This window comes from Rhinolophus hipposideros (assembly GCF_964194185.1).
Source record: "Rhinolophus hipposideros genome assembly, chromosome: 20".
NCBI classification, from domain to species: Eukaryota; Metazoa; Chordata; class Mammalia; order Chiroptera; family Rhinolophidae; genus Rhinolophus; species Rhinolophus hipposideros.
In genome coordinates, this window is record NC_138066.1 from 30,597,852 (window position 1) to 30,625,605 (window position 27,754).

The following is a 27,754-nucleotide window of genomic DNA, read 5'->3' on the forward strand; positions in this document are numbered from 1 at the left end:
GTGGTATTTTAATAAAGAAGAGAAATCAATAGCTTCTATGCTGTCATTGGTATATATATCATTAAAGTCTATAGTGTGTCTTCTGCATGAATAAAAGTCTAGGAGACAGAGGAAATCTACTTCCTGCTGAAGTCAGGGTCCCTGGAAACGATTGATGACAGCTAACATTGGGAGAAAGCATCCATCCTCCAGACTACTTCTCGGAACAGTAAGTGGGGACCGTGGCCAGCTATCCCCACCAGGCCATTCTTTCCTTCAGACAGTTATCCTTGTGGATCTGAAGCATGAACGGGCAGGCCCACATCCTCCATGGCATCAAAATATACATATCACATATTTGGCCCACTCTACTAAACAATGCTTGCAGTCAGACTTCCAGCCGCTTAGTTTGCTGGGTGTTTCAGGGAATGAAAACAAGAGAATGCAGCAAATTAGGTCTCTAGGACTGGTGAGGCAAAGAGAATTGCAAGTCTGGCAGTGCTCGTGCCTCTCCGTAATTGGATGGTTCTAAATAGGAAGGACTAATTTCATGGGGTCACTGTCGGGTCCTTTAAAAGTATCTCCCATTTAAAAATTAATGCTTGATGAATGCTAAGTCCCAAGTGTCTCAAGAAACCAGAACAGGAAGAGTTTCCAGGAATGGGATTTGGAAAGAGTGTAAGAACGAAATGGCATACATCTGTAAGGAAGGAAGAAAAATGTAAAGTTCAACTCTAATAAGTCAGAAGGAAGTGAACCTTGCTCTCTCCCTACCACACCTCCCTTTCCACAGCCATGTAGCCGGGCATGACCCTGTCCAGTGAGCTTTTGCCTCTCATCATTGTAGCCTGTCATTATTGTACCCTATCCTTATCCAATCCCGCCACTCTGACCTTTGAGTAAGAAATGTGACATTTATTTTTATGTGTATCATGTCAATCTCTAGCCACAGAAACCCTCGGAATTCTTTTTTTTTTTTTTTTGGAATTCTTAATATAAGGAATCAATCAGATAATGATGGCCCTGCTTACCAAAAGTAATAATAAGTAACATTATATAGTTATTTATAGATTAGAATGCTCTTGTGTGTTACATTTTTTAGTCGTCACAAAAAACTCTGTGAAATACATAATATTTCCATTTTTCAGACAAGAAAACTGAGACTCAGAGAGTTTATGTAACTTGTCCAAGATCGTGTCGTTACCTACCGTATTTCCCCCAAAATAAGAGCTACCCAGACCATCAGCTCTAATGAGTCTTTTAGAGCAAAAATTAATATAAGACCTGGTCTTATTTTACTAAAGACCCAGTCATATAATTAGAATAGAATAGAATAGAATAGAATAGAATAGAATAGAATAGAATAGAATAGAATAGAATAGAATAGAATACCGGGCCTTATATTAATTTTTGCTCCAAAAGATGCATTAGAGCTAATGGTCAGGCTAGGTCTTATTTTCGGGGAAACAGGGTAATAAGGACCAGAGCCTTGAACCCAACTGTCCTGACTCTAATACAGAGGTGCCAAAAAAATGTATACACATGACTTGTATGCATCTGTTGTTATCGGTATATATTGAGTATTACAATTTTAATACAATTTTTTTTTCCTTTCTTAAAATGTGTATACCTTAAAATAAAACCTAGCTGGACAATCAGCTCTGATGCGTCTTTTGGAGCAAAAATTAATATAAGACCCGGTCTTATTTTACTATGATACAATACCGGGTCTTATCTAACATAATATAATATAAGACCAGGTCTTATATTAATTTTTGCTTCAAAAGATGCATTAGAGCTGATGGTCCAGCTGGGTCTTATTTTCAGGGAAACAGTACATTTTTTTGGTACCCTCTGTATTTACAGCCTCTCAAGCAGTCTGGGAGGAATGTGGCACAAGGAATCGCGTGCCTCACTACGTAGGTGTGTCCCAGAAGGAGATTTTCAGACCCAGCCAGGAGAGTGATGTCAGACACCTTTCTAGGCCATATAATTCCAGTATAAGGGAAGAAAATAACAAACATGGTGACTGGTGCACTAACATACTAGTGCAGGGTGCTGGCCATTGTATAGTCAGGCCAGTAAAGGCCAGGCCCTGCCTTTACTCGTATTCACAGACGAGGCCAGGTAGGAGTGTGAATCTTGCCATACAATGGTACGTACCCTTTGGTGAAGGAAGTAAAAGGAAGAGTTTATCATTGTTCTCCTTCAGTTCTCTTAAGAAAGTGATTACATACACTATAGAAAATAGTATGGAGGTGAATTAAAATATGAAAAACAGGACTACCGTGTGATCCAGCTATCCCACTTCTGGATAGTTATCCAGAGGAAATGAAATCTGGATCTCAGAGAGATATCTGCAGTCCCATGCCCACTGCAGCATTATTCACAATCATTAAGATATGGGAACAACCCAGTGTCTGTTGACAGAAGAATGGATAAAGAAAATGTCACACACACACACACACACACACACACACACACACAAATATTATTCATCCTTGCAACAGAAGTAAATCCTCCCATTTGCAGCAACAAGGATGAACCTGGAGGACATTGCTGAGTAAAAGAATCCAGACACAGAATGACAAATACTACATGATCTCATTTATACGTGGAATCTAAAATAGTCAACCTGATAAAAGCAGAGAGAGTAGAATAATGATTTCCAGGATCCAGAGAGAGGAGAGAAGTGGGGGTGATGAGGAGATGTTGATCAAAGAGTACAAAGTTTAAGTTATGCAAGGTGAATGAGTTCTGGGATTGTATACTTGAAACTTGCTAAATGTTCTCACCCTACACATACATACATACATACATATGAAAAAAATAGCTATGTAGAGATGATGGATGAATTATATAGCTTGAGTATGGTGATCTTTTTTCAATGAATGTATCAAAACATCAAATTGTATTCCTTACATATACACAATTTTTATATGTCAAAACTATCTCAATAAAGTCATTTAAAAATGAGGGATTACAGCAGGGGAATATGGTTGTGAAATTTAATTCTGCCACATATTCCAGACCCCTGCTCTGATGCAGAGATAATGATATTAATTCAGCAACAATAATAATACCGAACTTTTACTGGGCACTTACTATGTGCTTTACATGTCTCATTTAATTCCCACCACATCTCATATAGCAGGTACCATTATTGCTCCCATTTTGCAGATAGGAACACTGACGCTTTGAGAGGTTAAGTGACTTATTCACACAGGGATTCGAAAAACAGCGCTAGGATTCAAGCTTACTCTGACTCCAGCACCCATCTTCTCAATCACTGCATCGTATGGCCTAGATGTGAAGTCTGTCGTTAACTTCCCCTCACTAGCCCCAGAAATTATTTCAATATGACATTTCCCTTTGTGGGTTTGCACACATGTGCTGGCCATAACAATTTACAGCATTCCCGCAGAGGCAGGGACCAAGACACATTAGAGCCAAGTGTTCTAATAACTTCCTGGGCTAACGGTTATAAAAATGGAACTGTAGCCACAGGTTCAAAGAATTAAAGTATGGCAAGGTAGAAGGAGCTCTTCAAGCCAGCTTTCAGAAGTGCAGCTTTGCCCTTGTAAACAACCTTTATATACCCCTTTTGGAGTGTGTATAATGAAATGACTAACATTTTCAGCTGTTAACCAGAGCTATTGCACAGCAGTTGAGGCTTTTGTAGCTGGAAATCTGTTCAGGAAAACACTGAATATTGGTGGAAGGCGTAAACTGTGGGGACTCCTTGTCTCTGCACTGGACACATTTCCCCATCCTCACAGAGGAAATGGGCCTGTACAGAGCAGAACAAGGTAAGAGCACCAGGTAAATCGCACCTTGCCTTCTAGTATAAAATGAGGCTCTTATCTGCACATTTTACTGCGGCTTTTAATGCCCATGTCCCTTTGCCCTCGCTCATTAAAGTGGAATGTATTTTTTTCTCTAGTTTTAATCTTTCCCCCAAAGAGAACTACTAGCTGAGATTCCAGGTGCCTGCCTAGAATTCAGAAACTTACATGATTTGCATTTCTGATGGAGGTTCCTAGAGAGATTTTTGATGAGTCATTTCTTTCCTCCTCTGTTTCATGACTTACATAATAACATAGTTATAGTTGCAGGTCAGAGTCATGAATATTCACAAAAGGACAATATGAAGTTCTTGAGCCCTTTTTTCCCCGTGAAATCCAGAAGGCGGGCCTCAAGCAGATTGAGTGATGGGAACTAAAGAGCAAGTCCTGAGTTTCTCATCCAATCTCAAGCCTAACTGCGCTAAAAAATGAGTATTTTCTGAGGCGAGACACTATCACGGCATCAGAAGCATCATTGTTATGCTTGCTTCTGCCGACTAGGTCAGAAATCACAAACTTATGAAAGCAGAATGTTATGCCCGTGTCATCCACTGTCTCTCATATCATTCAAATTATAAAAACAGACTCTATTTTCAGCCCTTTCAACTGACAATGGCCACAGGAACAGAACAGCAGATGTTGCTCTCCCCCCATACCCAATAGTAGTTTGTTGCTAGAATAGAAGAAAGACGAAGTCCTGTGTGGCCCAGCCATATCATGGCAGGTAAATTAGGCGAGTATTGCTACCTGGACCACTTTGCAGTAAAGCGCCTTATGGTGGGGCACTTGGGATTCCTAAGAGTGAACCTTGAAGCACTATGCTAATGATGGTGCTTCTCATCCAGAGCTTTTTGTGCTAAAATACAGGGTCGTTTTTTTTTTGTCTGATAAAATCAGTAGCACATGGTGAAAGGTGTATACTGCAGGTGTGAAAAAACTGCCTTTAGAATCTGATAGCCTTTTCTTTAGTCCTTTAGTCCTTTAGTGTCCTTTAGTGCTTTAGTGCCATGATATGCAGATTATGTCCTTTCTCAGAATCTCTGTGTCCTCATCTATAAAGTGGGCATAATAATAATACATATTTAAGACGGTTGTGGTGAGGAGTAAGTGGGATCGTGAGTAGAAAATGCTTGGCAGTGGTCGATACTCAATAAATGGTGTTTATTATTATTATCATGGAGTGTATGGTTTCATGGAGTGAGCGATGGTTTGGGGGCGTTTGGGAAGACAATATTTTTTTCAAATCTTTGATTTAGCTGATTGTCATGTTACTTCCCTCCTCAAAACAAATGGGTTGCTCTGCATTGCTTGTAGGATAAAAACCTATCTAACTTTCTATCTATTTCATTCTCTGTCTCTTAAACAAACACACACATGTGAAACCCATGCCAAAGTCACCATTCACTCTAGACTATTGTCCTGAATCATGGATTTTGCTTCTGCTGCCCCAGTCACCTAAAATGCCAATTCCTCCTGTCTCTATCTATTGAACTATTTTGTCAACCAGTTCCATTCCATCTACCATCCACCATAGATCTTTTCACAAGCCCTCTAGTCAAAGTTAGGGTTCCCCCTTTCTCCAGGTACCCTTTTATTGCACATCTGCACAGGCTGACTTTAGTAAAAGGGTCTGGATATTCTCTCTCTTTCCCCTAAGAATATGAGAACCCTCTGAACACAGAAGTAGTGGCATATTCCCCTTTGAATTCCTCCCAATTGTGGACCGAGTAAGTGGATGCTGATTTGAGTTGAAGTTTAGTGTTTATGCTGCTCCTATCGCTGTTCTCAATTTTCTAGTTATTTACTTGGGATTTGTGTGCCATGTCATTATTCTCATGCTCCTTGGCGGCCGCTTACTTTACAACTGTCAGTCCTTTTATACTGAACGTGTCTAGACTCCTTGTGGTCCCGTGGTAAGCATTCAGGGCTTCGGGGAGTTGTCATTGTTGTTGTCTTGCTGAAATGTCTCTCTCATCTGTTTTCGTGTGGGTGACCCTTTAAATAACCAGACGTGACATTGGGAAGCAAACTGAAACAAGAGTTTAGAATGCAGAGTCTCTTCCACTGTTGCTTCATGGATGAAAGAAAAAACTCGAATACATTAGAATTGGGTCTGCTTTAGGAAGACGGTTTACTCCAGCACGTTAGTCTCTTTTCAGAAAGCTCAGGCAGCAGAGGGCCAGGATTTGGAATCCCCAGGATTGCAGGGGACAGATTAGAAATGCTTAAAGCTTCGGGAAGTCCAGTTTCCTAATACCATCTTTAGTTTAATCCTTGCACATGCACCCTAGGTATAGATGGATATGAGTTCTTGTTCAGAGCTATTATAGAAAAGCCTCTTTATTTCCTCCTTCAGCCCCTCATCGGTAGCCAGGGTAATTGAGGTCCAAAGGTGAACCAAGCAGCCCAAGTCCTGTAGCTAATTCGGCAGGAAAGCCAGGGCCAGGACACGTCTTCCAGCTTGAAGTTTGCTTTTTCCTCTTCTGCACCCTATGGCCTCTTCCCATGAGTGGATGACTCACGTCCTTTAAATTTTGACACTTCAAGGGTCCACTGAAGGAATTAATCACACCTCTTTGTCATTACTTCTTTTTTACTCCGTGGTAGAGCCCGATGTAGCCGTTTTTAAATTCTGTGGCTCCATGAATGATGATGAGACTCGCCAGTCCTAATGGCCTCCATGTACTGGGGACCTGCAGAAAGCTGGCCCGGATGCAGACTGGGTGTGGCTCTTCTGTTCCTTGTGCGGTGGGCCCTGTGCTCTTCGTAAACGCACGCTCTGTCTCTGCGTTGCTTTCCGTGTGTGCTGGGGGGGATGGGGTCCTAGAGTCTTTTTAGGTTGTTTGTACATATGTATACTTCACTATTGAGTATTTTAGCACCACTGAAATTGAGACATATCTTGCAGTCAGTGGTGTGTGATCATTTCATTGTCAGTGTTTTTTCTTTTCTTAAATGATGACGCATATTACAATCATGCCATTGTGGAGTTAAAAAGTATGTGATGGTTTAAATTGTGAAAAGTGCTTTCCCCATAATAATAAGAGCTAACATATATAGAATGCCCACTGTGGGTGTGGTGGGCCACACTAATTATTTTACCCCCTCCTCATAAAACTCTTCAAGCTGGCATATCCCCCATTTCATAGAGGAGGAAACTAAGATAAAGTGGTTTTGCCAAAGTCACAAAGCTGTAGGATGCAGACCTATAGTCCCACCCGGGACAGTTTTTATCTGAAGCCAATGTTCTTTCCACCTCTCCTCCTATAGAGTTTTGCTCTCTATCTCCCATAAAGCCGAATGGGTGGCAAGATGGGCAGCATAAGAACATAGACTCTCAAGTGAACTTGAGCAAGTTCCTTGCCCTTTCTGTGCCTCAGTTTCCTCATCTGTAAAATGGGATGGTGTGGGGACAGAGCCCCAGAAAGCCGTTTCCAAGCTCTCGGCCTCACATAGAAAGGTGCTGGCTCGGTGTAAATGGCCATCAACTGTGATCAGATGGCCGTCAGCTGTAACCCGTGAGCCACTGGCCACTAATATAACTGCTGTGGCTACGCTAGCAGAAAAAATGGGGGTTAGCAAGAGCAGATTGCAGAGGCGGATGCCGCCGGTGAGAATATAGTGATATGACTCCCCTACTTATGGCGCCGTGGGTGTTCCTTTTTGGCCTCACCATGTCCTGCGTTCTTATGTGGGGAGCGGGAGCAGAGACCCCGCCTGACACCCCGGGTGACAGATGGAAATAGCACACACACACACACACACACACACACACACACACCCCATAGGCAGTTGTGAGAGTTAAGTGACATGAGTATATAAAGCACTTGGAACACCAACCCAGCACACACTACAGGCTCAGTAAATATGAGTGACCACGACTTTCCCTCGTTGCTAAACCTGCTGTGGGCATCATCTTAAGCTTAGAAACAGCATTCCGCTCCTTCTATCAGGTCATAAGCCAGGTGCCCAGAAGCTGCTGGATGTCCTACATCATGTACCCTCTTCTAAGAGAGCAGGAAGGGAACTGCGGTCTTACTGCCTCTGCCTTCCAGGACCCCGTGCAGTCCTGGGACAATGGCCTGAGCAGAGTTTGCCTTGCTCAGATGCCACTGTCACTAGGAAGTGCCTTCTCAGCTAGCCCCTCTGTTTATCCAAAGTCCCCAGCAAAACCAGAGATTCCCATGAGTGTAGCCCCTGGAAACTATACGCACCAGTACTAATAAACCCAGTTGGTTTATTTCCTGCTATCCATTTAAAAACCACATGGAAATGCATTTCACTCTCCCCCAGAGGAATGTTTTCCAGCCACAACTCGTATTACTGCCTGAGGCTGGGCCCTAATTCTGTCTGCTGGGTGGCCTCAGTCTGACCTCACTGAAAATTAATAATGCCCAGCAGGGGTGAAGCAGCTGCCACCCAGTGAGCTCATTTACTTGGGCCTTGGTTTCCCATTCTGGACTGTAGGCGGGCCAGATTTCCTTAGGACGGACAATGAAAGAAAACTCCCACTGAGCACACAGAACGTTCCCTCCAAATCCCAGTAGGGAGAGGGTACTTTTCATCCATGATCAAATGCATGGAGCCAGAATAAATATCTATCTTGTGCCTGAGGGCAAGTGCATAAGCGAAGTCAAAAAACATCTTTGTATAACCGATCACCAAAGCCGGGAAGCCTGAAGTGGACACAGAGCAAACGGGAGTGAAGAAACTAGGAAGCGGGGTCCTGAGCAGAGCAGGAGCAGCAGCTGAGTTCCCGGCTATGCCCCCGACTGACCAGCCTGTCTCCGGCCTCACAGAAAAGAGTCTGAGGAGCGCCAGCTCTGGGTGCAAACGTATGGCTTCCAGCATTATTAGACTGCATGAGTATTTTATCACCCCACTCTCCATCTAGCAGTTCCTATGGGTTTTATTATACAGTTAAATATCATCAGGATCTTTTAAATATTCATTTGTATTAAACAACTAATATATTAATATTCAAGCTAATGTCTTGCAATAGACTCAAGCTCTATTGAGCTATCTACTTACCCCCTTTCAGTTTTTCCAAGGACATATGATAAAGTCCTCCTATTTCTAAACAGGATACTGTCTCATTTCAATAAAACAGGTGAAGCAGATTAGAATTTCTAAATTAAAAATTTGCAATGCCATTGTTCTCTGAAGAATGAGGGAAATGGGGACCATCTGAGTTATGTAAATAGCATAATGAAGGAGTGCTAAATTTTATAAGTAGTAATAAATAACTACTCTTGAAGAAAGTCCTACTTTGTGGCAGACTTTGTGAACCAGATGTCTTATCTCCTTTAACCTTGACAACTTTCTAAGATGAATACACCTATTATTCTTATCTTACATGTGGTGGAACCAAGACTTCGAAAGTTTCAATAGGTCCCTTAATGCAACATAGCTCTTGAGAAGCAGATCTAGAATTTAAATCTAGATTCTTCTAATTCCAGGGCCCAAATGCTTAACCCTGCGCACGGTGTTTAGATTCAGACCTGGATCTAAATTTCAGCTGCGTGAACGTTGGGCAAGTTACTTAACCTCTGTGAGTCTGTAATGTGGAAGTTTATTTTCTCCACCTTAATTTCAGTAAGGACTAAATCAAGTAAAATATAAGCAAATGCCCAGCACTATAATAGTACTATAACTGAATCAGCGAGGATTTTTGTGTCCGAAATTTCTCTGGCAATCAGTCACCTCCACTCACCACTACAGTGTGCAGACCATGGACAAATCCAGTCTCCTCCCAGCAGTAAAGCTGGAATCTGCTTCAGTGGAGCTGGACTGTGGTCATAGAGGAAGGTGGACACATCCCCATACTATCCTGCAAACATGGACCGGCATGGTGCTGCATTACTCTAATTCTGACTCTGGCTCTGGAAGATTTAGAGGCTGCGTTATGCTGCATCTTGGGTAGATGGTGTAGCCAATATATTTCTTCTACTTGATTGTACGACTCAAAGAAGAACATCAGATTAAGAAGCCCTTTCAAATAGGAGCCCTTATGTGTGGATTTCTGGCTGTCAGCCAGATAGAAAACTCTTTTTTTGTTAATTTCTCTTAAAATAAAAGAACTTGAGTTGGGACTAAGGGTGGGGAAGGACAGGTTAGTGAAATCTGGAGTTTAGTGAAATCTAAACCTTTTAAAGAAGGCAAATACAGAGGTATTTGGCTCAGTTTCCCCAGCTTGTGAAGCAGAAGAGGACAATTCATGATGAGATATGGACAAAGAGACTCAGAATTTTATTCGTCGACAGCTGGTTCAGTTTAGTTCAACAGATATTTACCCAGGGCCCAGTATTTGCCTCACCCTGGGAGAATAGTGGTAGATAGACAAGTGGACACAGTCCTTGCTTTTTAGAAGCTACCAGTCTAGTCAGGAAAACTCACCCTAAGATAGGTTGGTTTCATACAGAATTTAAAAATGGTAAAGTGACATATTAAAATAATAACAACAATAACCTATTTCTTGAGCACTTATTACATGGCTGCTAAGTTCTTTACATGTATTAATTCGTTTCATCCTCAAAACAACCTTATCATTGCATATTCCTTTTGTGCCCATTTCCAAGTAGGGAAATTGAGACAAGAGTGCACAGCCTGAGTGACAGAGCTGATTTGAACTCAGTTTTGTCTGGCTCCGTGTGTGGCTTCTTTCTCCTGTGCTTCATTCAGGAGCAGGGCTGCTGTGTTGTACACATCCAGGGGGACCATTCACAGTGTAGGTTACAGGGTGTGGAGTTGTGCAGTGTACAACTTGTGAAGCTGTGTCCAGCCTGGAAGATGATAAGATGGGTATGAATATACTCTTTTCAGAGACAAGGAGATTGAGGCTTGGAGACTTCAGGTGACATCTCCAAGGTCCTCGCTCTAGTAAGTGGCAATGCTGAGGTTTGGAACCGGGTCTGCTGCCTTTGAGTATGATGCTTTTGCTAGCATCCGTGCTGCCTCTGTTTTGATCCTTATGCGCTACCACAGGAGCACTAAGAAAGGGCACTTAGTCTAGTGTAGTCTAGAGAAGTGGTCTGGGCAAGCACTAGGGAGAAGAGGCGGTTTGCTCCTTAACCTGTAGGATTTCCCTAGAGATCTCCATTCCCTGCCCTCTCAATGGCTACAACTCTCGTTGCACCCCATGGATCTTCTCCTCTGTGCAGGTGAGATGCTTCACTCCTCTCATCCATCACTGCACAAAGACCCTGTGGGAGGAACGCCAGACGTACAGTCAGCTGAACCTTGGTTTTCTATCTCCACTCACTTGTTCAAATATTTATTAAGCACTTACTACCCTGTTTCCCCAAAAATAAGAACTAGCTGGACAATCAGCTCTAATATGTCTTTTGGAGAAAAAAATTGATATAAGACCCGGTCTTATAATATAATATAATACCGGGCCTTTTTTTTTTTTTTTTTTTGAGAGCCCACTGGCCCATGTGGGAATCGAACCGGCAGCCTTCGGAGTTAGGAGCATGGAGTTCTAACCGCCTGCGCCACCGGGCCGGCCAATACCAGGTCTTATATAAAGTTTTGTTCCAAAAGACACATTAAATCTGATTGTCCGGCTGGGTCTTATTTCCAGGGAAACACCATACGTGTCTCTCCCCTAAGAGCTGACAGTACAGCTGAAACCCTTGCTTGCATGAGGCTCCCATTCTGGTGCAGTGTCTGCTGCCTATGTGTCCTTGTTTATGTAAGTCAACCTCTCTGGTTTCAGTTTTCCCATCTGTGAAATGGGGACAGTGGTACCTGTCTCATCGAATTGTGGTGAGGCTGAAGTGAGATAGTAGATATAGTAATAATGCGCTTAACAGAGATCTAACCCATTGCAGGTAGAACCTTAGGCTGTTCCCCACCTGCCTCAGACCCTAGAAAATGAATGCAACCAGGCCTGCCCCTGCCACTTGGATCCTCCTGAGATTGTGACTGTACTTGTTTGATGCTATGTAAGTCTGATGGATTATTCCAAATCCATTTGACCAGCATGAGTTAAAGCAATGAACTGGTTCTCCATGTTCCTCTATTTTATATACATTATGACTTTGTATATGGAATCATAAAACTCAGGACAGATTTATATATACACTGTACTGCGTATTTTCACAGAAATGCTTTGCCAGGCACCTGTAATACATTGATATATGTGAGCAGTTTTCTAAAGTTTATTTCTCATAGATCTCTCTTAAATTGCATGTGAAATGACATTTTATGGTTCAACTTTTGTTTTCATGACACAGCCCCAATTTGCATCTCTGCAGCAGCCCCTAGGAATTCCCTGCTCACAGCATGTATTTCTCCTGTCCTTGAAGCGTTTCTTCAGACCCACATTTATTCCGGATGCTGTTGCTAAAGACCCCAGTTTGGCATCTCTCGTGGAGAAGCCAATCCATTTGTGACTGTCTTGTGGAAATTGACTTGAATTATTCAAAGCCCATATCCAACTTGTTTATAGGGTATTGATGCAAAGAAACAGACTGAATCCATTCTTTGTGTGGTCAGAACCCTTGGCATGAAAGCCGCCGTGAAATCTCATTGCTCCTTTCCCAAATCGTTTTCTTTGCCTGGCGTGGACGTAGACTTTCTGACCTGCGCTTCCATCAAGTTCCAAAACCATGTGAAAAGGAAAGAAATGCACATCCACTGAGTATCTCCTCGGAGCCAGACTCCAAACACTTGGCAGATCCATAATCTCACTGAAGACCCACAAGTTGGGCGTTATTAACCTTATTAGAGGGGATAGTTTCAGAAAGATTAAGTACACTGACCAAGGTTGCACAGGTAATAAGTGGTGGAGCCAAGTTTCAGGTTCAGATCTGTCATGTGCAAAGTCAGATTCTTCCATTGCACCAAGGGGCTGTGTCATGAAAACAAAAGTTGAACCTTAAAATGTCACTTCACCAGCATCCGAGGCAAACAAGGGGATGCCAGATGGGCAGAATATAAGTTCATCATCTCCATCTTACTTATAGGAGTTCATTAGATTGAACAGTCATTTCACAAATATTTATTTATTGTGTCTTATGTGGTAGGCCCTGTGCTAGGAGCTTGCATTTGAAGTAGCCTTGGCAATTTTTGAATTCCAAAAGGATTTCTCACTACTTCTCCTGGTGGGCCACCGTAAATGCATGTTTTACAAGGAAATGCTGACCCTCCTAGAAGTGACTGTTTTCTGCCTGAGTTCCCTGCCGTACCTGCTGCGTATTGCGTGCCTGGCCCGTACAAAGGAGGTGCTCACTGAACACTGTGGAAGGAATGGATGTGTTTACAACACCCCTAACGAATATTAGGCATATACCTGTGTGCGTATCAGCATTCTCCTTAGGCCAACGCTGTGTGTCCTCACTGTACCCCCAGAGCCTGTCACAGCACCTGGCAAAGATCGGGGAGGCTGGCTGCATGAGCCGGCAGGAGTGAAAGGAGAGTTAACATCAGGCACCATTAGCAACAACCAGTTCAGCTTCAGAAATGTAACCAGAGTCGGGACAAAGTAAAGGAAGTGAGGTACTAGCCTCAAGCGCAAAATTTAAGGGGACACCGAAAAACTTAAAAATCAAGATATATAATATTTCAGTGTAATGTTTTAAATAATCAAGAAGGGATCCCACAGAGCAGAGACGAGGATAAGGCAATGAGGTGTGTCGTCCAAGTAAAAAGCCAGATCCTGCCTTTGTTTAAAATTTTTATTTTTGTTATTCTGGATTTTTTTTCCGTTAATTTTGACTTATTAAAAATATTGCATGAAAATATTATGTATCTTGATCACTGAGATTCTGACACCCTTTAAGTTTTGTGACCAAGGAGAATGCCTCACTCACCTCCCCTAGCCCTGTGAAACGGACAACAGTATAACTAAGGTTCTTTGATGTTGTATTATAGGAACGGTGCTTTGTGGATGCAGACCACAGCCCACAAAAACTTCTCATCAGGAGGGTGCTGTTATGACCTCTGTTTTGCAGACAGGGTGGCTGAGGCTTGAGGAGACAACGCTGCCCTCCTAGAGTGTCACAAATAAATCACAGGTGTGACCAACATATTGAGTTTCTCAGCCTCCAAGGGGTACAGACCAGATCCTGGGGCAACAGAAGCCCCCAGACTGACAGCCTCCCACCAGAAGCAGCCTCATGCATGTACCCCAGCGTGCTTCACAAATATCATATTCCACTGACTCCCAAGATTCCAGCCATTAGAAGAAGCAGCATGATTTTCTTTACCATGTCATTGCTGCCACCAGGATGACAGCAATTGGAAGGTGCTAACAATTGGAAGACAGATACCAACTTCTAGATATTTGATAAGGCAAAAAAAAAATGGTGCCTCTTAGAATGGGATAAAAATACCTTCTTACCAAATCCCAAAGTGACCATGACATTGGAAAAAGGTTGGAGAGACTCTTTGAAAGGGTGCTCAGCAATGACAGACATAAAAGGGTTTTGGCATTCTGTATCTCTCAGAATATCCAGAAGTCCATTCATCACCACTCTCAGCTTCCTGAAAGCTGGGCCATTCCTGCCAAGAGACAAACTTGAAACTCACAGAAAGGCAAAGGGAAGGAGACTGCTTCATTTGTGCTCTGGAGAGGTTTCCTGAGAGAGAAGAGTGTTAGTCGTCTGATCATATCATTCTTGGATGGGTGAAGAATTTTATCTACTTACAAAATTATTTGGAGCCCCGGATTAAGGAGGGAAGGGCTGGTTCAGTACAGCTGATTTGAGACTCAGAATCTCCTCTTACTAGTAGCTTCCATTTAAAGTGAATCTGTGATGAACGGCAGAGTCTCATAGAATGGTCCCAGGTTTATTACACCGGGGGTGCCAAAAACATGTATCCATACCCATGACTTGGATTCGTCTTTTGTTATCGGTATATGTTGAGTATTATAATTTTAATATAGTTTTTTTCCTTTCTTAAAATGTGTATACTTTTTTTTGGCACTCTCTTTAGTGTATAACACTAAACAGCCCATACAGTTCCACAATCCACTGATCTGCCTATCCCACCAGGCAATTATGAGCACACCTAATTAATTGCATTCCAAAGCATCATGTTAAAATTTATTTAGAATTAAAATATACATCATGATGCCATAATCTGAGTCAGAGCCTAACCGTTTTTGGGGGGAATGTTCACAAAACACAAAACAGCTGAGTCTGCCTACCTCTTATTTATTGTTTTAAGACATCTTCCCAGCATAAATACAAATCAGCCTTAGGTTGTAATATCAAACGTTAGACCTGTATGATTTGCTTAACAAGCTTGAAATTCTGCCATGTGCCATACTTTATCAAACTTCCGAATCAGCTGTAATAAAGAGTGAACACCTCCTTCCCTGACATTCAGGACAGTTGAGAAATGAATATGGAGAAGGGTAGTCTAGAGATTGCCGGGTTTGAATCCAGCTCGGTCTCTTACTGTGCCTCAGTGTCTTTATTTGTAAAACAGGGATGATAACAGTACCTGCCTCTTCAAGTTGTTAGGAGGATTTAAGGAGCTAATGTTTGTAAAGCTCTTAGAACACTGCGCCCCGCGTAGCTTACAAAATTAGCTAGCATTTCTCACCGTAGCCAGCCCCTCGAAGATTTTCCCAGACAGATGTTATCAGAATGCATTCATTTTTCCCAAGGGCATGAAGCTACAGCCCTAAGCCAGTTTCTCCTCCCCTGTTCTTCCTGCTCTTCCTCCGACATTGAATGGGTACAGTTATCACTGTGAAGTTGTTTCCAATACAAATTCCAATGACAAAAAAAAAACATGCAGGCACACAGGATCTAGGATAAAAAACATTTAGTATGCTCACCTCATCTCCTCTTGGTTTCCGTTCAACTTTGTACATGTTTCCATCATTGTCTTTACCAAACGGCATGTGAGGATCTTTTCTTGGTTTCATCTACCTGATGGATAATGATGGGCCCCTACCTTATTTGTCTTTGTCTGCTCAGGACCTGACATCCTGTCCCCAGTGCACAGTAGGTAGGTGCTGGGTAAATCTGTTAAATCAGGCAGTGACCAATGCCTGGTTCTTGTGTCACATCCTTATGGTCATTGTTTCCTCTCTGCTTCGTTCTCAAGAACCCCTCCCTCCTGGTAAAGTTGCTGGAGCAGCAGAGTTGCCTTCATGCATCTTTCCGAGGAACTGGGGAGACCAGAGACCAGCTGTTTCCCCCATACATGCACCTCTTGAACATCCCCTGAAGCTTACTGGATAGAATGCCAGTATTGGAATCTGCATCCAGGGGCATTTTCCAAGGGGACAGGAGAAGTTTCAGATCATTTTTGAAAATCTGAGGTAATAAAACTAATAAATCTCATTTATGATAGTGGCAACTTTCATAACTATATTATTTAGAATCTTTACATCTCAGAGATGATAGGACTTTGTGAGTGAGAGAGTTCTATGGAAGAAAAGAAGCTCGCTTTGTAATCTATCAGAAATAGGAAGTGGATAAGTAGTAGAAATGAAGTTATGGAAAATTTTAATAGCCTTGGGAGAAGAAATCTCTGTTCAATTCTAAATGCATTTTGATTGTGGTTCGATCTTCAGGAGCTTTGGAGGTGGAGAAATTAGATCTGAGGGAACAAAGCGATTAGTTGTTTGTTGCTGCATAAAAAATTATGCCAAGGCTCCGTGGCTTAAAACAATGAATATTTATTATCACACAGTTTCTGTGGATCAGAAATTTAGGAGCAACTTAGTTGGGGTTCAGGCTCAGGGCTTCTCAGGCGGTGTAGTCAGAATGTTGGCAGGGGCTATAGTCAAACAAAGGCTTGCCAGGAGCTGGAAGGCCCACTCTCCAGATGACTCACTCACATGGCCGTTGGCAGGAGGCCTCAGTTACCACCATGGGGACTGCTGTGGGCGGCTTGAGTGTCTTCATGACACGGCCACTAACTTCCCCCAGAGTGAGAGCCCAGAGAGAATGAGCAAACAGGAAGGGGCAGTGTCTTATGCAACGTGCTCTCTAAAGTCATCCGTAGATCGTCTCCCAGGGCTGCCATAACAAAATACCATAACCGAGTGCCTGAGAATTATACAAGTGTATTCTCTGATACTTCTGGAGGCGAGAAGTCCAAACTCAAGGTGTCAGCAGGGCCATGCTCTCTCCGAAGATTCCAGGGGAGGACTCCTTCCTTGCCTCTTCCTAGCTTCTGGTGGTTGCCAGCAACCCTTGGCATACCTGTGCTTACAGATACACCACTCAGTCTCTGCCTCCATATAACACGCTGTCATTGCTCTGCATCTGTTGTCTTATACGGACAGCAGTCACTGGATTAGGACCCACCCTAATCCACGATGACCTTGTCTTAACTAAGTACATCTATGAAAACCCTATTTCCAAATAAGGTCACCTTCTGAGGTTCTGGGTGGACATGGGGACGATATATTCAGCCCTGTATACCTACCATCACTTCTGTTTTATTTTGTCAGAAGCAAGTCACTAACCAACCCACACTCAACAAGGGAGAAATCACACTCTGCCTTTTGAAGAGAGAAACATTCAAAAATTTGTGGACATATTTTATAACTACCCCAAGGGCAAACTTGTGCTTGCATATCAGATATCCTTTATGCTGGGCTTTTCTAGTCTCATGTGAGATAATGTGGCCCAAGGAAAAGAGTACATTTACAGAATTGCCATCTTATTTAACATAATGCGTAGCTGAAAAGGTTCATTTAAAGTGAATTCACATAAATTGGGAACCAAAATTTCTTTAAAAATTAAAGAAAAAATATTTGGCTTGTATTTTATAATGAGGAATTATTAAAATAAGTGTATTTTACTTAAATTTGAAAAAATTAGGTTATAAATAAAACTACTAATTATTAAAATGAAGAATTAATTGTGTTTTGTTTCCCCCTCTGGTTTAATTTTCCAAAAAAAAAAAAAATCACATGATTTCACAACATATCCTAAACATAAACTTTAACTTATACAGCATCATCAGAGGGTAATTTTTACAAAATTCAAGGATTTTATCAATATTCCCCAATACCATTTGTACTCAAGACATTCTCTTCTATAATGCGTTATTATCCTTAAGCTCATTATCCTTAAGGTTTTCTTCTTCCTCAAATAATGCCTGGATATGTTTCTGCCATATCATCATTCGTCAATTAATTCTGCATGTGATTCCAGCAGTTCTTCAACAGCCCTTTTTTTAACTTCATAAAATCTTCCGTTTTTGGGGAAATTTGAAAATTTACTTCATAATCAACTTGCAAAGTATGTTTATAAGATTATGTTTTCCAAGAGTCAATGAGAGACTTGTAATGATGTTGTCGAAGATACTAGTGTTGAGTGGGAACTAACTTTGAATGGGGACTGATTTTTTCACGTGGTCCATGCAGTAATGCGTATGTTCACACTGTTGTGAATTTACTTTGCTCTAAAACTTGGCAACTGTGGAGACTTCAATTGTGAAAACCCAGATAACAAGGACTCCCTGACCTTTTTTTTAAATTCTTTCTACCACCCCACCCCCATCCCACTAAAGATATCAAGATCTTTTCATCACCTTAAAATGAAAAATAAATAACATTAGATAGAATTAGTTTGGTCTGTTGTTGTAGGAAAATATACAATTGGAGAATGTTTCTAGGGCTGAGTTGTATCAGGAACTTTTTTACTGAAGGTGGGCCCACATCATTGCAGATAACCAGGAGAAGGGGTGACGCCTTGGCTCCAAAGAGCTTTCATGTGGGAGAAAATGAACGAGCATCGGATGACACTAGTTCAACCTTCCCTCTAGCAGAGACCTGGAATTTGTCCTTTAAAAGTCCCTTCCAGGTTCAGTCTTGAACCAATGTTGAAGGCAATTAGAGTGACAAAATTAATAAGAGTCTGTCCCGTCTTACAAATGTAATGGTTTATTCAAAGGCTATGTGGTTAGAGAGTTATCAGTTAGAGAAGTTTTCTGAGCCCAATGTTAGGGCACCCCATCCCCCCACATCATAATCTGTCCACCTGTCTAAGAGAATGCCCCCTTCCCAAAGCAACTCATTCGGAATGTGCTAGATGCTTGGAGTTTCAAGGAACTGACTGCCCCACCTGCTACAGATATCTCCATGGTTCTTTTCTTCTGCAGCTGTTTTGTATACCATCACTTCAGCTTGTGTCTGGGTGAATCTGGGTGGCCACCTTAATATTTCCAACTGTCCAAGCTTTGATGCCTATACAGTGGGTTTTCAGCAATGGATATAGTCACAGTACCTACTTTGGCAAGTAACTTAAAGCTGTGTATAAGCATCCCTCTTACTTAACCTCTGGAAATAACCCAGCCCCTACTCTGCTCATTTTTCTGCAATGTAAATGAATATTTGTTTGTCTGTCATTGGTTGGTTTGTAAAAATGGAAAGCCAGCAAAAGATAGGAAGCTGGGTTATAGGGTTCTATATACTGTTTTTCTTCTCAGACTGAATGCTGTAATTTTAATTACTTATGGCTTTATTGATGTGAGTTTTTACTAAAAGCAAAAGTGGATTAATATGCATGGAAAATAAGTGATTAGTTCTCAGTATAAGTATATATGTGAGAGAGAGTTTCATGCCAGTGATGCCTTATCTTCCAACAAGTAATTCTAGTAGCTGCCAACCCTTTAAAATGACACAAAGTGCAGGACGGAGTGACTGTCAGCTCCAACACTGCACATATTCCAAGAGTGAGCCCAGGGTTATCTGAATGGCAGTGCTCAGTCACACTAGTCATGTTGAATGGATGCAAGGGAGGTACTTTGATATTTCTGCAGCTGTTGCTCATAGGCAGCCAGCTCCTTCATTTTCCAGGTTTTCTTTATAACTATGTCACACTATCATCAGCAGAGTCCCTTGCCCGGAAACAGTCTGTCTTTCTGAGCCTGCTCCTCTTCTAATAGCATGCTCTGTTTTCATTTTTGTTCTTTCTTTTTTAAAATGAAAAGTATTGTGTGCATAGAGTGGCTATAGCAGACCCTATCGGCTGCCTCCTTAAAATCTGTTTTCCTCTTCCTCTCATTGATGGAGTACTGATTTTGTTCAAGTGGCCTCGCTCAGAAACATGACCACTCAGGGGGCATATCCCACATTATCTAAGAACATCCTGGTAATCTCAGATCCCTTAAAGGTGTCCCGCTTAGAGGTCGGCACATGACCCTGCTCAGGCCATTGAGATGAGAAGCTGTTAGGGCACTTATGGAAAATGCTCCCTTGCTGCTTGAAAGAGGCACAAGGAGAAGACAGTCCCTTCTCTTCCTTGAGTCAATGGCATGGCTGGGTGTAATGCCTGCCACTGCTGATGAAGCAAAACCCACAAAGGAAGATAGGACTTCAGTGAAGCGGGGTCAGAGTCCTGATGTGCCCTGCTTGGCACCTTGCCTACCTATGGACAGCTTGCTCTGTGAGATAATAAATCTCCTTAAATTTAAGCTGGCCGAGGCCAGGTTTTCTGCTACTTGCTGCCAATGTATTTTGACATAGTAGCCAAAATAATAAATCAACCCATGCTGTGTCCTTTGCTTGGAGGGAGCTTCTGCTCTTGTTTACCTGGTGATTTTGAAAACCAGCCAAGGTGCCCACTCTTCAGAGAGAGATGAACCTTGTGCATGCAGCCTGCTGTTTTTCCTATTTCCTGGGGCCTCTTTGTGGATTTGTCTTCTCACACTCACATGGGAAGTTCCCCTGCAGAAGAGCCAGATCTGTACCAGAAATAGTACCAGGAATACCATTCAATAAAAGGTTTACCAGCAAAGAAGATGCATTTTTGTGCACCCTGGTTTATTGGAGAATACACTGCCAGACATAGTTACATTGGCATGGATATGTATGGAAGTGATGGAACCAGAAGGGGGACCGTGAAATCCAACTATCAGTGTATACACACGGATAAAGTCACATAGGATGGCAAATATAAATGACACATGACTGAAGCCTTAATGTTGGGGTGGGAGGAGGAAGCCTTGACTTACACTGTTACAGGAAAAGGAGGGGAAAGAAGGAAGAGAGCATGTCCTTCCTGAAGGTAGGCAAAAGGGGCTCCATGTCATATGGGAATCTGGTCCTCTCCAGGAAGGAAGGAGCATGGCTGTCTGGCTGCTGGAATTGAAGGCCATTACCATCTGTATCTACTGCTATCACTGAGTCTTTCAGAATATGAAGTCAACTCCACTTCTGAGCAGCCACGTGGGTCTCATGAAGTAGACCCAGTTCCGTTTTCTTTCTGTTTCTTGACTGATAAACTGTGAGTTTATTCTCCCCAATGTCTACCTCTGCTGCTGCTTTGATTTCCGTGTTGATCTGTTTTGTTTAAGATATCTGGAGTAGTAATAGTGACACGTGTTTGGACTGTGGTTCTGCTGTTTTGCCTCCATGCTCAAAACCTCCTGGCCTTCTTCTCCCTCATGTAGTCAGGGCCTATTGATAATGTCTTTACGATGTCTTTCCCATTTGTACTTTCCTCTGTATTTGTATGATCCACAGGAACTCAGACTCAACAGATTCGAAACTAAAATAGTCCTTCCCGTCTTCGGGCTTAGAATTACTCTCCAAAGTCACAAACATGGGAAAGAACTCCAATTTCTTCCTCTCTTTATCTATCACTTACTAGCTCTGTTAATCTTTATTATTTTATTTATATTTATATAAATATGTTGTTTATATTTATATAAATATATAAATAGAGAGATTGATAGATGATAGATAGATAGATGATAGATAGATAGATAGTTGGGATTCAGTTCAGAGTTCAACATTCAAGTTGGGACAGAAATGCCCAAATAATGTGATTGGAAGAGCTGCATTCTGCCTTTTGGCCCATCTCAGATATTTAATTAATGTATGTCAAATCACCTAATTTGCCCTCAAAGACAGCAAGCATGAAAGAGCATGAGCTTTGGAATAAAGAAGTTTGGGTGTGAAATTTTGCCTTGGCCCTTGCTAGCTGTGTGGTCTTGAACTAAAGAAATAGTCAACACTTAGTGGTTTCTATATTGGGCACTGTGCTAATAAGTACCTCACTGCCTCGTCAGTGAGGTGGGTGCTATCATTTGCCTCTATTAGAGGTGAAAAGCCTGAGATTTGACATGATTTGTCCAAGGCCACACACTTAAGTTATGGACCCAAGAAGCAAAGCCAGTTCTGCCCGATGCCAAAGCTGGTGTTCTTAACCCCTGCACTCTGTTTATCTCCGAGATGCCAAGTTTTTATCTATAAAGTGAGTCCATTGCTTACTTTCTAGGCTCAATGGAAGCTAAGTTACAGAGGCAAGCCACCCCCCACACTGTCTGACACTGAGTGACACTCCAGGCAAATGTTAAGGACCCCATTGACTGGTTGTGTGTGGCTAATTCCCAGAATTGGTTTTCATGTGGATTCCACTGCCAGAGCTGTATTTGTATGAATATCTATTTTTCGAAGATTTCCAATTTTCTGCTTCAGTCTTCCTTTCCATTTAGACCCTGGCTTACTTTAGTTACTTGATTCTAGGTAAGCCTCTTCCTACCAAGTGTATAAGCTCCTCCAGCACCCCTGTCATTCCTTGTTATACCTAGTCATGAGCTAGTGCCTGGACCAGAGTGGGGATTTGCCTAATATCTAATTCAGTGGGTTTTTTTTTCTTTTTTCTACATTATTTCCAGGTTTACTTACCTCTTCTAGACGAGAGCCTTTTAGCCATAGTGGTTATACGTGATAGGAGAGTACTGGATATATTTTAAACTTGTTGCTTATTGTTTCCTTTATTCAACAATGAATGTATGATTAACCAAGGACTTTGAATCCCTGATTTCATGCATTATTGTTTTCCTCCAACGAACATTGTTTTGAGTGCCTGCTTTGTGCCAGGCTCTGTGCTGGGCATCAAGGTTACAAATGTTAACCAAACAAGATCCCAGCCTTTAGGACGCACACAACTTAGTAGGTAAAAAAAACAAGAAGTGAAAACATGATAACTAGTATTCATAGAGGTCTATAGAAAGCTCAGTGGTGATAGATGGGAAGGAGTCATCTGATCTTTTTTTTGGGGGGTGGGATGGGGAGAGTGGAGAAGGGACAGGCAGGCACAGGTCACAGAAGGCGCCAGAGAGCTAATCCCTAAACTCCCTTGAGCAGAATTGTGTCTTTTCCAAACATCTACTGTCTGAGAAGTACAGGGAGTGTATGTAGAGATATTTGCTTTGTAAAGGGGTGGGGGCACTTGCTCTGTTATGGACTATCTCATTGAATTTCTATGAAAGTTTTGATAATGCATCAAGTCATTCCAGAAAGTAATTGTTGGTCTTCAAAGAAAATAAGAAACAAGGCTCTTTCGCTCTGAGTAATAACTGCATTCAGCTCCTCACGGCAATTAAGCAGTCCCATCCCCTATAATTGAGTCAGCACACAAGCCACCTCATGCATTTCTCAGGATTTCTGAGGCGACAGCACTTCTAAGAGCCCTGTTTCCGTGGGGGTTTGGAGGCAAGTGGGAGTTGGTTTAAAAGGCACTTGTTCCATCAGGATCTTTCCTACAATAAAATAAATTAGCTAAGACCTCAAGAATGTGTATCCAAAGACCTAGACTAGAACTGAGACTCAGGCAAGACAATTGAGTGAGAAATGGCCCAAGTCAGAATCCGGAGCCAGGAGCCCTGATTGCAGTCTGTCATCAGCTTAGAAGACTCGGAGGTATATCAACTATCTCTCTGGGGCTTCGATTTTAAAAATCTGTTAATAACTATTTGTAAAATGAATGCATTAATGGGTGAATGTAAGATGAAGATCATAATCCCTGCACCACCTATTTCATAAGCGTTGTAAATGAGGTAATTAATTATACATTGAAAAGATAAAATGCTTCAAGACGCTTGCTTTCTGATTTTCAAATCAGTGGTGACAAATATCCTTTTAAGGTTTTCAGAGTCTGAGAATACACAGATTCTTTTATCATCCAAATTTGTCCTTGACCAGGAAAGAAGAAATAATACTTGAAAAGCAGGTGTTATGTTGCACTTCTTTTAGATAATTAGCTGGTTAGGAACTCCAAAAATCTCGCTTCCTGTGGACTAGACTTAAAAAGTTTAGAAGTTGTAAATGATGGAAAGTCTCTAATAACACTGAAATAATGACAAATAATCATCATTATCCCTCACATAGACCTACTTGGCATACATAAACTATCTTACATTCTCACATTTGCTCACGTACACATAAAACACTATTTGTTAAAGTAGTGGTGTTGGCTAATGTTTTCAGGGTGGCATTATATAGAGAGAGACCAAAAGATGCACTTTAGAATAAAAGAGGCCTGACTTGTGTCAGCTTCATGACTTGAGAAAAGATATTTCAAAACTCCCAGTCAAAATTTCCAGTCATTGGTGAAATGGATCTAGTCTTTCATACCCAACCTTATAGGGTATCATACAAATTACGTGAAATTTTACCTACATAGAACATCTGCCAAAGGGTAGACCCTCAGAAATAGTCTTCCTGTCCTCATCCTCAGTGTACTTGGTAGAGGAGGGTCCAAGTCCACGTCAGGTGCCATGATAATGCTAAAAGAGGAGACTCGTATTTTCTGGTAACTCAACTTGCCAAGGAAAGCTGTACAAAGGTCTTCTAACTTTATTCTGCGTTCGAAGCTTCTTCCTTGAAGAATTTTCCTGAAGGCTTGGGCCTCACACAGAGCTAACCTGAATCCTTTCACTGACTATCTTCCTAAGTGTGTGTGTGTGTGTGTGTGTGTGTGTGTGTGATATATCTGACCTCAAACCAGCATACGCGTATATATGCACTCTTTCTTATAAATGTTCATACAATATTTCTCTTCCTAGTGCCTCTCCCCAGCCTCCCATCCCCTTTCTCTTCTTCATTACCCCTTTACTCACTGCTGAGTGTTTTACTCCCTGGGGAAATCTCTCCAATGAAAGGAACTAAGTATATACAATGAGAATTAAAACATAAGACAAGCTCCTTCTTCTCCTTCGTACTCAAATACGTTCACCTTTGGGGAGGATTTCCTACACCCATACTCTTCCCTGTCAATCCTCACCCCACCAACTGTCTCCCTTCTCTGTGACTTCTAGTTTTATAACATTGAGCATGTACCACACAATTATTTTTCATGTCCATTTTCCTCGTACACGGGGAGACCCTTGACCGTGGTGTCCCCTGCCTCTGGCACTCCACAGATGTGATACTGCCAGTTGAATGAATGAACTGCAGCTCTGCAGTTTTCTCCACTCTGAGCATTTTACTACCTAGTGGGAATGGATGTGGGCAGGATACTCTGGGTGGCTCCCTGCAAGCTACCGTGGACAATCCCTGAGTTACCCAGGTGCCGCGTGCCCTGTCCTTGCGCTACCTCCTGTCTGCCCTTCAACCACCTGGCCATGTCTGCCCCATCCTAGGAGCTCTCACTGCAAAGAAGGAACCAATTCTGTACAGCATCGACTTGGCCTGCGTGCTGGATCCCTGTACCTTTTTCCAAGTGCTTTCACGTAGCGCGTCTTACTAGGTTTACAAAGGGGTTGTAAGATCTTGAGAAGAAAGATCCCAGGAGAAGTAATGACATTTTTCCTTCACAGTGTGTTTACCTTAGCCAGCAAGAATGGCAGGTGAGAGAAGGACAGTCAACCTGCAGACTGTAGAAAGGTTGCCTTGCTTTTTGGCACCGTCAACAAAGGCTATAGTCGTCCTATTTACACAGATGTCAGCTTCTCACAGTCCCTTCTAAAACAATGAGTGAAAAGGATGTGTTGCAAACCTGCTTCAGAGGTGCGTTGATGGTGGCTGATAGCCAAAGCCTCTTACATCTTTTTTTTTCCTTTCTATTCCTCCTCCTCTTTTCCCTCTTCCTCCTTGGGTTTTGATCAACACCATCATGCTTTTGTTCGCGCTCTTCCTTCCATCCCACTTCTATCTGGCTAATTCTTACTCATCCTTCTAGTTCAAATGTCACCTCTTACCTTGCTCCCAACCCTTCTCCGTGCTCCAGTAGCATTCTGCCTATTACATTCTTTACGGTGCTTAGCGCTAGCACTGCCCATTCAGCTGGTTAAGTGTCTGATTCCCCAACTAACTCACAGGCAGGTGTTCTGTGTTGGATATATTTTTATATAAAATATATAAAGTACTTAGAGTATGGCCTGCAGGCAGTAAACTTCAATAACTATTAGGAGTTATTGTTGTTCGGAACCGCCCCCCACCCACATTCTCTGGCTCCTAGGAGGTACAAAGTGAATGCTTACTTTAGTAAATCGAAAGATAATGACAACAAAAACACCTTTCTTTGAAACCTAATTACATCTTACCTTATGCTAGTTTGCTCTCGGTGCCAGTGCTGGACTCATAATGTATCAAAGGAAGGAAGCCTGGAAGCAGATTGGGAGTTCCAGGCGGTAAATAGCTAGGACATTTAAGTCCAGCCATATTGTCAGCAAACCACAGTTCTACTTCTCAGGGTCCCCAGCGTACATCTTGACTCACACAATATATAGGTGAGGGAGAAATGCCCTCCCTTCTCAACCAGATTCAAGCCTTTCCACCTTGTCTTCAAAGGTCCTTCGTTATCTCTTCCAGTGGGAGGGGCTTAGACATCCCACAAGTTGGAGCTGATATCATCCCAGGAATAAACACCCCCTGAGGAGCTAGTGTCTAGCTGCCAGATGTTTACCTACAACTTTCTGGAGCAACTGGGTGCAAGACCAGATGGTTTTCGCCACTCTTTTGGGAACTCTGTCACACTCTGCCTATAAAAGGATAGAGTAGCAGGAGGTGGGTCCCACTCTCAGAGCATAGCCTCACACTGTGTCCAGCAGCTTGGCCCCTGGACACCTCTCTCTAGCAGAGAAGAGAATGGGGGACTCGTCTTACTGACCCGCTGCTTGGAAATTTCCCCCATGAAGTCTGCTTTTGCATGACATCACGATGACTGCCATTACTGCCAGTGCCCATCAATGACTACCTCGAATTTCCTCAATTACCGTATTCAGCTCCTATTAGCAGTTGCGGAATCTGGAGCTCAACTACTGTAAGTAACTAACTCAAGGATTCATAGTAGGGGGAGAAGCGAGGATTCTAGGCCAAGCTTGTCTGACACCAAAGCCTGTGTGGCTTTGCGACCTACCTCATGTATGTAACTATCCCACCCATGAACGTGGGAGATGATTTATCGCTAGAGAAAAGGATCCTTCTCGCTGCTTCTTGCCAGCCCAGATGCATAGATTCAGCGAGTGTGTCTGAATCTGCAGTTAGAAAGGAAGGGAAACATCGGTGGCCCAACTTTATTCTGGTCCTTTGGATAGCAAGCAATTTCCCTTTCTTCTAAGTAATTGCCATTGTACAGATGAAGCTTTTCAGGAGCATGAACAGAGCGTCCAAGGAAGGAGGCAGCTCCGTGAAGAGTATCTATTCTCTTCCTGTTTTTCCATGAAAATCTGGAAAGTGCTACGTGCAATTTCACTTTATGAAACTGAAGTCTCTAAATCATTCTCATGCATCATATGCTGTGTTTCAAAGGGAAAGAATATGCATTAAAAGGATTTGTTCAATCTTAAACCTGCCTCTGAGCATCTCAGATCAATGGTGAGGCTGATTAAGTTGTGCTCTATAGATTTCTGCAGTCAAGTTCATCAAGGTGCCCATTTCTCTTCCTCTAATGATGCTGAACCCCAAGCTCTTCTTTGAAGTGCTTTAATTTTCACTTGGTCACTGCGAGAAGACAGTGCCTTAATGAACTGCAAATAGCAACAGAAAGTTACATAAATCATCTTTGTGTCCTTTTCTGTGGTCTTACCAACACTGTGCTTTCATCATGGCAGTGCCTCCAGTGGCTTCTCTGTACTCGGCGGTAGAAATTAAATTATAAACCACATTTTCGGCAATGTAGCGCACCAATAAAAACATAAAATAATTAGGATAAGTAACAGAGATAAATTAATGTCAACCAGGCACAATATTATTTTACCTTGTATTACAGTTACTTTCT

At 42.2% G+C, this 27,754-nt stretch overlaps 1 protein-coding gene across 1 annotated transcript in view; it reads left to right on the plus strand.

Annotated features, from left to right (window-relative positions):
- CA10 (carbonic anhydrase 10) overlaps nt 1-27,754 on the plus strand; it is a 444,734-nt gene that overhangs the window by 241,040 nt on the left and 175,940 nt on the right. The gene's annotated exons all lie outside the window — the stretch shown is intronic.